The sequence below is a fragment of the Schistocerca cancellata genome, chromosome 3 (assembly GCF_023864275.1).
Source record: "Schistocerca cancellata isolate TAMUIC-IGC-003103 chromosome 3, iqSchCanc2.1, whole genome shotgun sequence".
NCBI classification, from domain to species: Eukaryota; Metazoa; Arthropoda; class Insecta; order Orthoptera; family Acrididae; genus Schistocerca; species Schistocerca cancellata.
This window is the reverse complement of record NC_064628.1, coordinates 842,699,368-842,717,472: the sequence shown is the minus strand read 5'-3', so window position 1 is coordinate 842,717,472 and position 18,105 is coordinate 842,699,368. Positions and strand designations below refer to the sequence as shown.

The following is an 18,105-nucleotide window of genomic DNA, read 5'->3' as shown; positions in this document are numbered from 1 at the left end:
TCTTTGATTACCAGCTACAGTGAACACATTCTTTTTCAAAATTAAAGTGCATTAAAAACATGTTGAAGAACATCATGGGACAAGATTGTCTAAACAACTTCATTGTAATGAACATAGACTGTGATTTGCCTAGGGACATTGATTTGACTAGTGCTGTCTCTAAATTTGCCCAAATTAAATCAAGAAAAAGTTTTTTGTGAAGTGCTGTGTTATCTTATATCCTAAACTTTTGAGACCTAACGCAAACCAAGCCTTTGCTACAGGCCATGAGCTGACTTAACCTGGCACTGGTGTGTTACACATGTGAAGTGACATTGACATCCCTTCTGGGTGCTTCATGTTTTTTGTCGGGCAGTGTATACACCTTAATATCACACACTAACAACATGCATTAGGACAGGTAGCAACTCACCATGTAGAAGAAGCACTGAACAGCATAAAAAGACATTTAAATGTATACTAAGCTAGTGGGCTAAGTCCTCCATCACCTTTAGACAACCACAACCATTCTCACATCTGATCGACTCTCACACATATGAAACGATAGTTTCCTCTCAGATCTAACATTTTGGTAACTATGTTAAGTATGCTACTGAAGAACATTGATTTTTTTTGCAGTAAAATACGAGCTGTACAGCAGACAATGTGCAGCTACACAAACATAAGTATGTAATATTAAGTCATATATTTTGTTAGTAATGTTATGAATGTAAATACTATTATCTCAAAACTGTATAAATTATCATGCACAGCTTTTACTATTTTTTAGGCAGCAAATAAAATACACCCAGTGATGGTGAATCTTCACTGAAACATTTGTTTGTGTTTAAAAAAATTGTGCTTACTCAAGGCAGAACCCTATTCTCATATTTATATATGGTGCGTACAATCACAATATTATGAAAAGGACAGATCACTACTCACCAAACAGAGGAGATATTGAGTTGCAGACAGGCATACTAGAAAGATTGCTAAATGCAAAGGCCTTCTTCTAAAGTACATACATACACACACACACACACACACACACACACACACACACACACACACACACACACATATTCATTCATGCAATTACAACTCACACCCATGGCCACTGAGCAAATTGAAACAACTTTAATGATATACATATGAAATGAACAGAAACTGATGGTTTAATTTCTTACTGCCATTTATTTTATTGTCTTATACAGCAGTTTAAAATGACAGCAACACAGTAATTTTCACTGGAAAATTTTTCTAACATTAACAATAATACCACCATGGCAAGTAACTATTATTTGTGGAATTATGTAGGCATCCTCACTGAAGATCAGAGAATCTGCACCTCCCTGCTCTTTACTACTTCCGTTGCAATTCGCTCATCTGCAACAAAAATGGCAATTTTTTTACACGGGTTAAAACAAATAACATATTCAATTTATATTTGAAAAGGACAAGGATTACATAAATCATTTGTTAAGTAACAAAATGAAACTGTTGTCAACATTGTATCTTTGCAAATGTAATGTTCAATAAACTATCAGTTGTTAACATTAAGGTTTATGTTTTGTACTGCTCAATATAATTGTCATCACTGCCATAACTAATCAAGTACATCAAAAGTTTGGGATAAAAAATATAAAAATATTAGCAATATGGACCAGAATAAGTCTCTCTTGTACCACCATTATCAAGTTTCACTTTTAGACTATTTTCTTGGAGTCTAAATACACTCTGTATGTTATTTGGCTGCAATACACTGATAATATTCTCATCACTTGGATGCAAAATTTTTGGTCAGACTCAATTGCAGACTGATACTCTGATGATTATCATTTTAAAATCTAATGATTTTCGACCTAGTGAATAGTTTCTTCCTCATGAAAATATAAATGGTGGGAAGCAATAAGGAGTATAACATGGAGATATTAGAGAAGTGGAAAGTCTTGCAAAGATCCAGGAATGTAGTGGAGATAACACTGAGCTGAGACATTCAAATTGCAGAGCACTAACAGTTAGATATTAAAAGAAGACAATTTCTATATGATGTTGGAAGTTAGTACCCAAAGGATGTGAATGGTTAATTAATGCAAGTCCCGGTTCTTAAGTTCTATACCTATGTCAACAATTGGATTTTGGATGTTGCTGGTGCAGACAGTTTGTCTTTGGACATTCTCTCCCATTCCAACATTGCCCTTCTCCCATGTTTGACAATGTTCTTGGGTGCATTATTTGTTCCCATCACTCACCATAAGAGGATACATACATTACTGTTGAACATGACTGTTTTGGTGGTCCAAGTGTTATGGTAAGGGGAGACGTAATGTTACATGGGTGTACTGACTTCCAAATCTTGGAACACATTACATTCACCCATTAACATTATTGTGACACTTTACTCCTTTCCCTTGCACATTCTTTCATGGTGCGTTCAACCACAACTCCATTTCTTTGGATAACAATGTGTGAATGCATCAAACACTGCAAGTGGCGGAGCTCCTGGAATGAGATCAACAAATAGACTGGCCTGCCTATTCCCCCAATATAAGTCCCACTGAGCACATGTGGGATGCATTGGGGAAATGTATTGCAGCACGTCCACATGCACCAATGACCATACAACAGCTGTCAGTCACTCTGGTGGGGGGATGGAATGTCAGACCACAACAACTGCTTATTAACCTTGTGGCAAGCATGGGAGCTCATTCCATTCCATTGCTGTCAATGGTGATCACACACCCTATTAAGTACCATGATCCACCTTTTGTAATATGCAGGGGACTACTGTAAATCACAGTGACTTCAGTGTTACTACTGTCATTGAATAAAATTGTCATTTATATTTGTCTCATGGTATATTTCCCTCAGTTACCTTATGTACTGTACTGTACTGTACCAGTTCTTTCTATGTATGGTCCAAGTTTCATTGAGCTGTGTTATTTTGCAATGATACATCATGTGAAACTTACTTTTGTCTGTAAGTGTGTCATTACTGGTAAGAGTTTTGCATTCCATTAGAAATACCATGCAGCTACAAAATAATGTACTAATGCTTTTGTAGTCAGTGAAATCATCTGCCACCATAACTGAACCATTAGAAACAATGTATACAGCAACAAGATCACTTTCGTAAAATATTTTCACTTGTGAAAACTGAGTACCAAAGATGAGAGTAATGAGATAAATTTTAATAATTGCTTGGCTGAACAAAAATTGATGACAACCAAGTCCATTAAAATATATCTGTACTAACCAAGTACTAAGTGGAACTGAGTAATAAAAGCCTCACTTATTTGTGTGTAGTAATGTTTAGATATGTCTGGTCAAGGTAAAAACAATAAATTGTAAACTCTCAAGGCAGTGAACACGAAATGTCGTTTGGTGAGGATCTCCCGGCGGGTAGACCAGATCGCCTGGTGCAAGTCTTTTGAGGCAACACCACTTTGGCAACTTGCGCATCTATGAGGATGAAATGATGACGATGAAGACGACACAAACACCCAGTCCCTGAGCAGAGAAAATCTCCAATCCAGCCGGGAATCAAACCCGGGCAAGCGTTCCTTAAGTGTTCATAAGTTTCCTATTAAGCACGAGCCCCAGAAATATCGGATTTTCAATGAACAGAAGAGCAACAGGCCTAAGATGTAAAGACAGCAGTGGAAGAAACCACTTGTGCCTCCAAAAATTCATACAAATGGTTTTGTCGGTGGAAAAACAAAAGTCACTGTCGATGCTCCATGAGTAAAGATGATAAGAGACATGCCTGAAGTCGCTGTCACAGCTGGTGACAGAAATTGGGCTGTAGTAGAAGGAAGGTGTCTGTCCTTGCCGGGCTTAGGTATGAGTATGACAGTGGCTTCACACCAGTATCTGGGAAATGTGCAATCTGCCCAAATGCGATTATAAATATGAAAGAGAAAGTGCTTTCCCGCAAGAGATAGGTGCTGCAACATCTGAATGTGAATATCATCTAGCCCTGGGAAGGCAATCAGAAACAAGTGAAAGCATGATCTAGCTTGCTCATAGTAAAGGTGGCATTATAGTTTAGTGTTCATGATTATGAGAGGAGAAAGGTATCACCCGAGCCTCCTCCAGTCATTTCCAATGGAGGAAGGAAGGCTGATAGTGGGCGGAGCTTGAAATCTCTGCACAATGAGGTCCACAATGACATCATCTGCTACTGTCATGCTGAAAATTGGGGAATGGACCTCCATCCCAGAGAGACGTCGGAGGTTGGCCCACAAGACGGAAGAGGAAGTGTAACTTAACGAACTAGAAAATGAAACCCTGCTAGCTTTCTTGCCTTACCAAAGAATGCGACAACACTGCACATGCAACTGTTGTTTAAAACAAATACTTTTCACAAGGGACCGGTAAAGATGAAGTGCAAGGAAGGGAACTTTCTTTGGTGGTAAGGATAACGTTTTTAAGGTATTCTTATGTGGTCATCACAACTTGGGAAACAATGTTCATCGAAGGTCATCAGGAGGAGAAAAGCCTCCCATCGGCTTTAGAAAGGTGCCAATAGAGTTTGCACTTCCTTGGGGTAGCAGTCAGCAAACGAATGGCACATGGGAAGTAGTTGCTCAAGTACATACCAGATAGAATGGACCACGCGAGATAACAGGGAAGTTGGGCAGTGCAGAACTAGAGGTCCAAACGGACTAGGTGTATGTGGAGTCTGAAAAGAACAAATGGGATTAGGTGTTTGAAAGGAACGTAGGTGCTCCAGTGTTAAGGCAGATAAGGCTGAGCTTATTGAGAAGGTCAGCAAAGATTCCAGAAGAGCCCCAAAGTGGTTGGTGTGCATTAAAGTCACTGAGCAGCAGAAAGGGGTGAGAGAGTTGACCAATAAGCAGGAGGAAGTTGGACCTGGTGACACCGAATGATGGCAGGATTTAGATGGTACAGAGAGAAAAGGTGAAGCGAGGAAGGAAAATACGGACTGCAACAGCTTGCACCTGGATGTTCAGTGAGATGGTTTGACTATGAACGTTATCCCAGATGAGCAGCATGATTCCCCCATAAGATGGAATGCCATCCTCAGGGGAAAAGTCAAAGCAGACCAGCAAGAAATGCAAGAGGTCAAAGCAGTCGCAAGAATGCAATTTTGTTACCTGGAGGCATAAAACAAGTGGATGCTGCAATTCCATGAGCAGCCACAATTCCCCCTTGTTGTATCTAATACTGCACACATTCTAGAGGAGCAGAGTCATGACAGGGAATGGGGAGGATTGAAAAAAATAAAGGGTTGCCACCTTAGTGGCTGCTGAGTGCCAACCTCTGAAGACTCACTGCTACAGCACACAGAGGCTGGAAAATCTTGTTACATGAGATCTACAGAGGTTTCGGCATTTTCACTGGGTTGGCCTGCAGATTCCAGGGCAGAAAAACAGTTGGCAGTGCACCGCCGAAATGGAGGTCAGTTGGATATCACACGGTGACACCGTTTGAGAGGATCCCTGAGTTAGATGTTTGCCTTTCTTTGATTTCTTGGAGGGTCTGTGGTTGGCAGATGAAGACTCAGATGTTTGTTGGCTGGAGGGACGTACGAAGTCATTGCGGGAGTATTCCTTTTGTCCTTTCCAGCCTGGTGATTTGTAGCAAGCGATTTTGCTGACAGAGGCAAAGATTTGGTGGCTAGTTGCACAGCTGGAGAAGGAGACATGGATGCTACCATGACACTGGCTGATTTTAGAACCATGGTGCTGAATTCGAGGTCGCAAGTCTGTGTGACCGTGTCCTTTGCGGAGTGAGGTATAGCAAGAATGGTACTGCAAGTGCCAGATGGTACAACACAGGGCTTTTGACTAGCCAACAACATGCAAGCGACAGGGTAAGGCACTTTTTCCTTCACCCAGACCTCATGGACAGCCCGCTCACTGAAATACAGGGGACATCCTCAGGGATGAGGCTGCATGGTTGCCACTGCACTTGATACAGCAGGGGGGGGGGGGGGGGAGGGGGGAGGAGAAGGAGGAGGAAGGCAATCACCCTCGTGAGCATCATACACCTTTCTGAATAATAAATGGACGAACCGTAGCAAAGGACTGACCACCTTCAGTATGTGATACCATGAGGAACCAATGTGCAGCTGGGAGACTCTTTGAACCTTTATCCTCATTCCGTTTATGCTTAGCAGACCTAGACTGAGATGGTGACTGGCTGATGGTGAAAAAAATCCCCCATTATTGCCAGAATCTCCAATGGCATGCTGCTGCTAACTGGAAGCCCCCCTGAGAGGGGGCATCCCTTGCCTCATTGATTATTTACACCTCAGGTCACATCTCCCAATCTCCTGACAGAGGGATCAATTGTCAATTTGGGAATGTAACAGCTTAGGCAATCATCCCTCCCTGGGCCTGTGCTGTATCACGACCTGGGCTGGGAATTATGAGCTACCCAGTCACCTGTTACATGTCAGATACAATGCCCGGCATTCAGGTGCCCACAGAGAGGAAGAAGAAACAAGGAGGTATCTCAAACACCAAAGCAGAAGAAGAATAGGAGATGGAAAAAAAAGACAGTGGAGGGACTGTTCTCATGTCAAGCTACTAAAACTTCAGAATACACTCCCATAAATATTCCAAACATGTTCCCCAAGGGTGAGGAAAAAGAAATGCAACACAGAGAGGGAGAAAGTCCTGCAAAGGCTGGGGCCCTGTTGTAGCCAAGCTCGAAATCATCAGATAATTGTGAGCCCATGTGTGGGATTCATGAAGCAGTGGCAGGAGAACATACATATAAAAGTATTTAAAATTTGCAAGCTTTCAGAGCCAGTGGCTCCTCCTCCTCCTGGCAGAAGGGTTGAAGGGGAAGGAAGAGGAGTCAAGGAAAAGGACTGGTGAGGTTTAGGAAATGGGGAGGATCACCGAGAACTACAGGTCAGGGGAGACTTACTGGATGGGATGAGGAGGAACTGGGGACTGCACTGGATGAGATTTGACAAGCTGAGGGCTTAAAGGTGGAAGGCAGGGTAATACACAAGACAGAGATTACTGACAAAACATCATGCATGAGTTAATAAAAGCAGAAAGCTAAGTGCACTGAACGTGATAGAGATGGTGCGGAGGAGGGAACAGACAGGTCAGAAAATGAAAGAAAAAGAAAAGTAAAAGGGAGGGAAGACAGGATAGTTACTGTGAAGAAATAGTGAGACTAGAAATTAATATGAATTGAGACCACGTGGATGGAGGGAACAAGGGCATGTTGTAACGCCAGTTTCTGCCACATGTGGTGAAACAGGCACTGAGGTCATGACTGTCATGTTGTAGAGCAAGCTCTGCAGTAGGATATTGTGTGTTGCTAGTATACACCCTGTGCCTATGCCTACTCATCCTAACTGATAACTTGGTGGTAGTCATGCTGATGTAAAAGGCCGAACGGCATTTATGGAACAGTTGGTGTAGGACATGTGTTGTTTCACATGTGGCTCTCCCTTTGATAGTACATTTCTTGCCAGTTACACGGCTTGTATAGGTAGTGATAGGAGGATGCATAGGGTAAATGTAACAGTGGGGAAAGTCACAGGAGTAGGAGCCATAGACTAGGGAAATGGGTAAAGAATGAGCATAGGGTCTGACTGTGGTGTCACCGCCAGACACCACACTTGCTAGGTGGTAGCCTTTAAATCGGCCGCGGTCCGCTAGTATACGACGGACCCGCGTGTCGCCACTGTCAGTGATTGCAGACCGAGCGCTGCCGCACGGCAGGTCTAGACACACTTCCTAGCACTCGCCCCAGTTGTACAGCCGACTTTGCTAGAGATGGTTCACTGACAAATTACGTTCTCATTTGCCGAGACGATAGTTAGCATAGCCTTTAGCTACATCATTTGCTACGACCTAGCAAGGCGCCATTATCAATTGCTATTTATCTTGTGATGTCTGTACCGTCAGACCGATGTTCACCAATTATGGATTAAAGTTAAGTATTCCAGCAGCTACGTATTATTTTTACTAGACTCAACTTCCTTAAATGTTCCAGACCTCACGCCAGCCTGTGTGAGCTTAACACGTGCCTTTCAGCTACCAATCATAGTGGCTTGGCTGTCTTGCCAAGTGACAACAAATTGGCGACGAGAATTTTGCGTTCGTATTGCCCTGCTTTACTTGTGTCATGACTTCGCCACAATCTCCAGATATACTGTCCGAATTTTATCGCTAGCAGAATCAGCAGACGCAGGCGTTATTGGATGCCCTTGGACAGCTCGTCCAGGGTCAACGTGCACTGCAAAACGATGCGGCAGCCGCCGCTCCACCGCTACCGCAGCCACAACACGCCGTTGCACCGCCTTTTCGTCCTTTTGATGCGGCACTGGAAAGCTGGACGGAGTCGTCACGCCAATTTGGATTCCATCTCGCCGCCTACAGAATTCAAGGTAATGAGCGGTAGCCTTTTTTGTTAGCATCCGTAGGTGTCCAGACGTACCGTGTGATAGTGAAATTATTTCTCTGACGCGACGTAGCAACTCTGTCCTACGACGAAATTTTGTCTGCATTAGATGCATATTTCAAAGAATCAGTCAATGTAGTTGCGAAAAGGTATACGTTCTTTAGTACAAAACGTATGGCCGGTCGGACTAATAGGGAGTGGGTTGCAACCTTGCAAGGCCTTACTAGGGATTGTGGTTTTGAGTGTCAATGTGGGCTCCCATATTCAGATACTATGGTACGTGATGCAATTGCACAGAACGTTTCTGATGTTTGTAAACGGGACAGATTTTGAAACTAGTCAATCCCTCCCTTCAACAAGTGTTAGACATATTGGATCGGCAGGACACACTTGACTTTGCTCAGGAAACATTTGAAACTTCGCCCCTGTGTGTCACATTAACCGGCCCGCCGGGCGAGCTGCACGGAACAGTAAACAGTCCTCGCGCCCGGCCGCGCCAAAGCCGGCTGGCTCTCAGCCACATGTCCTGCGCCACCATGCAAATGCAGTGAAATCATGTCCGCGGTGTGCTACTAGACATTCGCGTGAGAATTGCCCGTCCTCCAGGCTATTTGCTTTTTCTGTAATAAAAAAGGACATGTTCAAAGTGTTTGCCAGAAAAAGCTCAGATCGGACACTCACAACCATTCCACGCCCTTTGCTTCGCGCCGGAATCGACCCAAGAATACTCTGGCTCGTGAACCTTCGCCCATGGAAATTCATGTAGTTAATTCCACGCCGCCCAGTGCCACTCTCTCTAAAAGTGACTGTGTTCGTCCCACAAATAGTGTGCGTCGACATCGCCGGAAATCCCGTGAAGTCGCAAGTGATTCTGTACCAGTGTCAGTTCACGTTGCACGAGACAGTCGCTCTTGTCGTCAGTAGGACAATAAACTTTTTGTTGATTTGGACATCAACGGCAACGTGATACCGTTCCAGCTCGATACCGGAGCTGCAGTTTCACTATTCAATCACGACACGTACAAACAGCTGGGCACACCTCCGTTGCGTGCCGCTAATGTTAAGCTAACTACATATTCAGGTCACGGGCTCCCTGTGTTAGGAAAGTGCAGCCTTCTTGCAACATACAAGGGAGAAACAAAACTTGTTTCATTTTACGTTCTTCGTTCTTCTTCTGCGGTGAACTTGTTTGGTTTTGATTTATTTCAGTTGTTTAACTTATCTATAGTCAATCAGGTCCTATCAGTGAACCAGACTGTGCCTTCAGCCAGTGTTTCTCATCTGTGTGAAGAATTTGCAGACATTTTTGCACCGGGCCTCGGTTGTGCTAAGAACTATAAAGCACATTTGGAACTGAAAGTCAACGCGCAACCGAAATTTTTCAGAGCGCGCAATGTTCCCCACGCATTGCGTGATGAGGTCGCAAAAACATTACAAGATTTGGAATCACAAGGTGTAATTGAACGTGTGCAGGCTTCTCTCTGGGCATCACCCTTCGTAAGTTTGCAAAAACCTTCCAGAAAATTGAGACTTAGTGTGGACTTCAAGGCAACAGTGAATCCACAACTAGTGACTGCAACTTTTCCTTTACCCTGCCTGGAAGATCTTTTTGACAAACTGTGCCCGGATAAATATTTTTCGAAGTTGGACCTAGCAGATGCGTACTTGCAAATACCGGTGGACGAAGAATCCCAGCGAGTGTTGGTGGTTAACACGCATCTTGGTTTGTACCGATTCAAACGACTGCCATTCGGGTGTGCATCCGCCCCTGCATTGTTTCAGCAATATCTACAAACTGTTTGTGCGTCGGTCCCTACTGCAGCAAACTATCTGGACGATATTGTGATCTCCGGAAAGACGGAAGAAGAACATTTAGCCAATCTTAGAACATTATTTCAGATGTTGCGACAAAATGGTCTTCGCTTGCGGAAGGACAAATGTGTGTTTTTTGCTCGGGATTTGCCATATCTGGGATATGTACTTAATGCCCAAGGCATACATCCCAGTCCCGAGCACCTCCGTGCCATACAATACTTGCCTTCGCCGCAGAATTTGAAGCAGCTACAGAGTGTGCTGGGAAAAATTAATTACTACCATAAATATGTGCGCCACGCCTCTTCCATTTCAGCTCCGCTTCATCGTTTACGCCGTAAGGGTGTTCCATTCGTCTGAACGACCGAATGCGAACGCGCCTTTCGCCAGTTGAAATCGGTGTTGATTTCCAATACTTGCCTTACACCATTCGATCCCCGGAAGCCCCTTTTGTTGATGGTGGATGCATCGGATTTCGGGATCGGTGCTGTGCTTGCGCACAAAGATAGTTCGCACGATCGCCCTATTGCCTTTGCGTCCAAATTGCTCTCGTCTACGCAAAGAAATTATTCACAGATCGAGAAGGAAGCACTGGCTCTCGTCTTTGGTGTTACAAAGTTTCACGATTTCTTGTATGGTCGTCACTTTACCATCATCACAGACCACAAACCTTTGACATCGCTTTTTCATCCGACCAAGCCTGTACCTCCACATACAGCGCAGAAATTCATTCGCTGGTCTATTTTCCTCTCGCAGTACCGCTACAATATCTTGTATCGGTCCACTGCTAAGCACGGAAACGCCAATGCGTTGTCCCGTTTGCCTGTTGCTGAGGATAGAGCATTCGATTCTTCCGAACTTGCTTGCATGTTCATTGATTCGGAAACCGATGATGTGGTCGAATCGTTTCCGATTGATTTTCGTCGTGTAGCTACAGGTACAGCTGCCGACCCTGTCCTTGCTACCGTTCTGCGTTTTGTTGCTACGCAGTGGCCCTTGTCAAAGTTACGGATCGAGGATCCGTTGGTTCGCCGATTTTTTGCTCACAAGGAGAGACTTTTTGTACGACATGGTGTTTTGCTGTTGTGTTCTGATAATGATCAGTCCAGGGTTGTGGTCCCACGTTCGTTACCGTCCTCTGTCTTAAAGCTTCTCCACCAAGGACATTGGGGTATAGTGAGAACGAAACAACTTGCTCGTCAGCACTGTACTTGTTTCGGAATCGATGCTGCGATTACGAATATGTGCTCTTCTTGCATGGCGTGTGCCGAACAACAATCCGCACCACTGCGGAAATTCTTTGCATGGCCGAAAGCCACTTCCCCTTGGCAACGCTTACACATCGATTTTGCTGGTCCATTCTGGAATGCTCGATGGTTGGTTCTGGTCGATTCATTCAGTAATTTTCCTTTTGTTGTCCGCTATCTTTTGCATTGAAGGTCTTCCACAGACTATTGTTTCCGACAATGGCCCACAATTCATGTCCACAGAATTTCAGTCATTCTGCATGGCCAATGGTATTCAACATCTGATGTCCGCGCCGCTTTCGCCACAGTGAAACGGTGCCGCTGAACGTTTGGTCCGGACTTTCAAGTCACAGATGTTGAAGTTGAAAGAGTCACATTCTCGGGAGGACGCGTTATTGCTCTTTTTGTCCTCGTATCGCTCTCAGCCCCGAGATGGTCGCTCGCCGGCTGAGTTGCTTCACGGTCGCCCTCATCGAACCTTGATGTCTTTGCTACATCCGCCGCATCAGGTTCCTGTGCAGCGGCAGACACCTGCTTTTGCTCCAGGCGACGTTGTATACTATCGCAACTATTGCAGTTCATGGCGTTGGCTCGCAGGGCGCATTCTTCGCTGCCTCGGCCGCGCTATGTATCTGGTTTTGGGGGCCTCTGGTGAGGTGCGTCGGCATCTCAATCAGCTGCGCCTCTGTCGTTGCATGGGTTCTGCCACTCCCTGTCTGCTTTCAGCGACGGGGCCATCCGGTCAGCGCCCTGGGGACCCATCTACTGGCTCGCCTCAGCCCCAGGTGTTACCGACGCTGCCTTCCATTTTGCCCCATGGCGACGCGCCGCCGCCTGTTCTCCCACCGGCCACGCCCGCGGTGGACGCGTCGCTGCAACTGCCGGGCGCCTCCCTGGGTCACGCGCCGCCAATCGCTTCCTGTGACCAGTTGTCCTCCGCCATGGAATTCTTGCCCGATCTGGACCATCTGTCGTCTTCGCCCGTCGGGTGCTCCAGCCCGATGGAGGTCGACCCTTCGGCCCCTTCTGTCTCTCTACGGGCGCATACACCGCATGTTGGCATGCACCCTGGACTAGGATTTCAGGCGTTTCCTATCTCCCCTCGGACTGAATGGCAGGGTGCGGGTGGCACAGCCTCGCCTGTTGTTAGGCTCCCCACCTCGTCGCATACGTCAACATGGGGTCCTCCCCACGGTGGGTGGAAGCCTTATAACACAACCGTTCGCCGATTTGCGCGGGAGGAATGTGGTGCCACCGCCAGACACCACACTTGCTAGGTGGTAGCCTTTAAATCGGCTGCGGTCCGCTAGTATACGACGGACCCGCGTGTCGCCACTGTCAGTGATTGCAGACTGAGCGCCGCCGCACGGCAGGTCTAGAGACACTTCCTAGCACTCGCCCCAGTTGTACAGCCGACTTTGCTAGAGAAGGCTCACTGACAAATTACGCTCTCATTTGCCGAGACGATAGCATAGCCTTCAGCTACGTCATTTGCCACGACCTAGCAAGGCGCCATTATCAATTGCTATTTATCTTGTGATGCCTGTACCGTCAGACCGATGTTCACCAATTATGGATTAAAGTTAAGTATTCCAGCAGCTACGTATTATTTTTACTAGACTCAACTTCCTTAAATGTTCCAGACCTCACGCCAACCTGTGTGAGCTTAACGCGTGCCTTTTGGCTACCAATCATAGTGGCTTGGCTGTCTTGCCAAGTCACAACACTGACAAGAATATTGTGGAGATTGGGAGGGCGACGAACAGCAATTCTGTGTGTAGTAAACAAAATATCAGACAGAATGGACCTCATTTCAGCACATGATTTTAGGAAATCACAGCCTTTTCAAAGTAGCTGATTAATAAATTCACGACCAGGACAATCGTGTGGCAGAAAGGTGTACACCTAAGTTGTTTTCTGGAGGGATCAAAAGTACCACGATTGGATATGATGGCCCAGGAAAGCTGTTTTTGAACTAGGCTGGTGGGGTAACTACATACAGTGAAGGCTGAGGTGAGGATGGTGGTGTACTGCAGTAAAGTATCTGCATCTGAACAAATACGTCTGTCTCAAATGCCAGTACTGTATGGGAGGGAACGTCTGACATGGAAAGGATGGCAACTGTCAAAATGTAAGTATTGTTGTTTGTTTGTGGGTTTAATGTGAACAGAAGTGTGTAGCTGACCTTTGGTGAATGTCAAGGAATGGTATCAGGAGGAGGACTATGCAAAATTTAACCAGGACAATGTATTTAGAGATTCCAAGAATTTGGGGCAGAATAAGGGAAAAAGACACTAATAATGTTAGAACTAATCATAATTTTGGTGCAGTACATGAAAGTACTTAAAACTATATTCAAAATTAAGGCTGCATATAATGAATGTCCAAATAATAAAACATGAATTTAAAAAGGATAGAGTGCTAAGGAAGGAGTTAAAAAAGAAAATAAAACCTCATCTTGTCAAACAGGAAATGAAGGCATCATCTTAACTGATGATCTAAATAACTAAGAAACCAACTTCCCAAAATGATTCTGATAATACTTTAAAACAATGGAAAGAATTTATTGAATCTGTTGAAGTGGAGTCCAACTTGATTAAGATAAAAGACGAATGCATTTCAATTCAAAAAGGCAAAACAGAAATCAGTAGAAATGAGCTTGAATCTCAAACTGCCAGTTGAGGCACAGGGTAAAATAATTAGTGTCCTAAAAGAGAAGTAAATCAACATTATTTACAATGTGCTAGAAAGCATATCAGATGACAAGGACTCATCCAACCATGTAGGAAAGGTTTATGGATTTCTTACTTGAAATGCAAGAGATTGCTAGTAGTAGTTTTGGACTAAAAGTTATAACTTTTTTGTTTATCATTTTGAGGAATAAGTAAAACGGTAAAGGTCCAGCAGATAAAATTTGTCAGAACATTACCCAACGTACTTCCCATCTCTTGAAAATATAAAACTACAGTAAAATTTGTTATCAGTCATTTACAGAGAAAAACAATCGAGTGAGGTGTAAGGCACATTGAAGATCCTAAAAGCAGTGATTATGAGAGAGTGAATAACACAAATTTTTCCAAGACACATTAAGTATGCTTTATACAACTGTTTTGTATTAAGTTACTGAGATAGGTAGGGACATATTAACTGAATCCTTGTTTCAGAGGGTTGAAATATAGCTGGAATAAATTTATTCTAGTTGTCATGGTCTTGGCTATTTGCTGGACTCTGTCCATCGAATCTGGGATCCTAGCCTGTTGAACTTAACTGTGGACAATACAGTATCATTGAAGTTTCTGCCACAATCAAAGACAGAATGAAACTCGCAATTGCAGCCAGGATCTACTGACTTGTAAACCCCATGCAGTTCACTACGCCTAGGCTTGGCTGGATGTCTTGACATAAGACGGTCCATAAGACCCTTAATAGCTGGTGTCACAAGTGGCATCTGAGGGCCATATCTACAACCTCTCACTTAAGACTTCAGTTGGGCAAATGTTCCTAGCATGTACAAGCTGTCTGTTCAAGACTTTTCCCTCTATGTTTTTAGTATCCATGAGTTATAAGATGACGACGGATATGACTGTTATCACACAAGAGGCAGTGCAACATCTCAAATATGGTTGCACAGCTACTTCCAGATAAGCAGAATTTCAATGAGAAACTAAGTAAGTTAAGGATAGCCAATAAGATGGAAGCCCTTTCAACACCCAGTGATTATTCCCCAATAATGGACTTTACAACTTCTTCTTTAGTAATACAATCTGGGGGAAACATGGAGGCAGAAGTCAAAGTTTTTGTGGACAATTTGAGAACTGCACTGATCTTGGATAAGTGGCCGGAGTACCAACTGCTAAGTACTGAATGACTAACATTGACAGTTGATATGCAAGTGTTCAACAAGTGGCAACTTTCAAAGATTCGTGTGAGCACTACCAGTCAAAAGGTACCACAAACAACAATGAAGAGTTGCATAAGGAAATCTCGATGAAGCATGGGGAGAGGTATGAAGAATTTGCAGACTACATTAGCAAAATGAACAAGGAAACATACATCCCATCAGGGAGTGCACACAAGGACTGATTAGTGATTCAAGAAAGCACACACTGGAAGTGATTCTCTGCAGATTACCATCAGAGATGTTACAGAAAGTGTGGACAGGTTTTCCAGATACTTCGTATGGGGCAGTGAAATACAAAGTAACTGGGGCAGTGAAATACAAAGTAACTCTGACATAAATATAAACATGTCTGTGGCCAGGGAAACACAATAATGTGTTCACACAGAAGCAACATTTTACCTGGGTCATGTAGACTGTGATTGGTGGGCACCACAGTCTGCTAACTGTGGTCAACTAGGACACTGAGAAAAATAATGTCAGTAACACTAAATGTCTGCATGTGATAGACCATGCATTAAATGGATGTGGAATAGAGATGGGTTGTTCACGAACTAATGGGTCCTAAGGAACGCTTAATCGAGATGAACGGTATGAGTGAGGAATGAATTCTAAGGAACGGTCTTTCATAGTTCACTTTGGTCGCGGCTTTCTACTTATAGTTCTCGGGAATGGGAAACGGTTGGTCTCGTTCCCATAACGGCACATTGGCCAGTCTCGTTCCAGCCTTGGTCCCATTTCCATCTGTCCCAGTCTCGGTCGGGCGGACTGTTCATCCTTCGCGGAGCCGCTCGTCGCAGTTCCACTGCCGACTGCTCATAGTTCAGTTTCGAGTTGTTGTTCATTTCATTCGCTACGCACTCCCATTCTAGATCTGTTTAAAACCTTTTTTGAACTCTGAACTTCTGGTTCTTTTGTATTATATACACATTCCATGACTGGTAATTAAAATGTATTTAATAAATATGTAAATTACATACAAATTATGTGGTATGCAATACATACATCTTTTCAGGTAACAAAACAGCATATCAGCTTACTTCACTATTTCGATAAACAGCAGAAGAAATACTTGTAAAAAGGCAAGATTATTTTGTTATTAGACATGCAAAAGAATTCAGCACGGCACACATGAGTGGCCATTTTCCCTCTTTTTTTGATCCAAGGTAAAAGAGCATGTTCATTGTTATGGAAGGCAGACTGACTAACAACCAAATGAAGGCCACACTCCATAATCGAGAGTGTGGCGTCACGTTTTGTAAAGAGAGTATGATAACTTCTACAATATTATTTCAGTGGTACAGGGTGGCACACAAAAAAATCAGCCCCAAGTACTAAACTGCTCATTGTCACCCACCAATCATCATCTATTGTTTGGAAGTTGTTGTTTGCATTACCTTATTTGTTATTTCTTCACTGCCTAATTATTACATGTTTATCTATTCTGCTTGTAGCAGTCAACAAATCGTGTGTAATTGGTGAGCAGTCTGTACTCAGGGCTGGTTTTTCATGTGCCCCATTTTGTTATTTCACAGCAATCAGCCACATAACACTACAGTTGGCTAAATGAGATGTTTTGCAGAATCACAAAAATTACAAGTGTGTGAGAATTCTGTTATGAATAAAAACTCTGTACTCCAGGGGGGAGGTAAGTGCCCCCTCTTGGCGCTTTCCGTCTTCAGTCCCTATGCTGCTAATTTTCAATTTTTCATACGAACCATATACCAAGTGCAAATGAACGGTGGACGAGTATAAATGAACTTAACCAAAAAAGAGCAATCACCAGTGAACTAGTTCCCAAGGATGAACGAGTTTGCCCATCTCTAATGTGGAACTGTTGTTGCCACTGGCTAGTGCTTATGAGAAATACAGCTTTTGATCAACAGAGTGCAGAGTCAGTGGCAGACTTTTGAGTAACCAAATAGAATACGAAAGAGAGAAATTTGTTTTTCTTAATGACAGTAGCACAGTTGTAAGTTGTTAGCTGAAAGTTTCTTGGTTTTGTCAATATAGGTCCACCTCGTTTTATATTAAGTGGGATAAGAGATGTATTGTAAGCTGGCTGGCATTCACCCTAGGGGACTGTAAATTACAGTCTTTGTTTGAAGTAGCTCCTCATATAGGTTGTGGTTACAACACTATCCTTGGATTGTATTTCCTGGTTTCGCACTGCAGTACAGTCTACTCCAAGTGGCATATTTTGCAGCTCGATGGGGCATCCATTCCCAGTTGGTGCCACAGTTGATACCAACAATGAATGCCACAGTCGATAGCAAATTTACGAGGGTAAGTCAAATGAAAACCTTAAATTTGTAATAACAAATCAAAATTTTGTGTCGTTATCCTGTAAGTTGGTAAGCGTGCTACAAACAGCGTGCAGAATGGCCTGTAGGCGGCAGCATAGTGCAGATGCACACTTACCGTCGCAGTATCAGTATAAAGATGGCTGCCCCACTTGCGACTTGCACCAGGGAAGAACAGTGTTCTGTTATTCGGTTTTCGCATATAGAAGGTGTGAAACCTATTGAAATTCATCGATGAATGAAGGTTCAGTGCAGTGATGCATGTTTGTCACAGTAGCAAGTCTACGAATGGAGTAGGAAGTTCGCAAATGGTGTGACTTCAGTGGAAGATGCTCCATGTCCAGGTAAGGCACAACGAGTTGTGACTCCACAGAACATTGCAGCAGTTGAAGCCATAGTGAAGGAAAACAGCCGAGTGACACTGAATGACATTGCAGCATGTTTACAGATTAGTCATGGGTGAGCACAC

The 18,105-nt window shown here is 43.8% G+C and overlaps 1 long non-coding RNA gene across 1 annotated transcript in view; it reads right to left on the bottom strand.

Annotated features, from left to right (window-relative positions):
- Nucleotides 1-1,153: 1,153 nt before the first annotated feature.
- LOC126175897 (uncharacterized) overlaps nucleotides 1,154-18,105 on the bottom strand; it is a 36,310-nt gene continuing 19,358 nt past the window's right edge. Inside the window, exon 3 of the long non-coding RNA XR_007535623.1 lies at nucleotides 1,154-1,365. This is a non-coding gene — a long non-coding RNA (uncharacterized LOC126175897). The remainder of the gene's footprint in view (nucleotides 1,366-18,105) is intronic.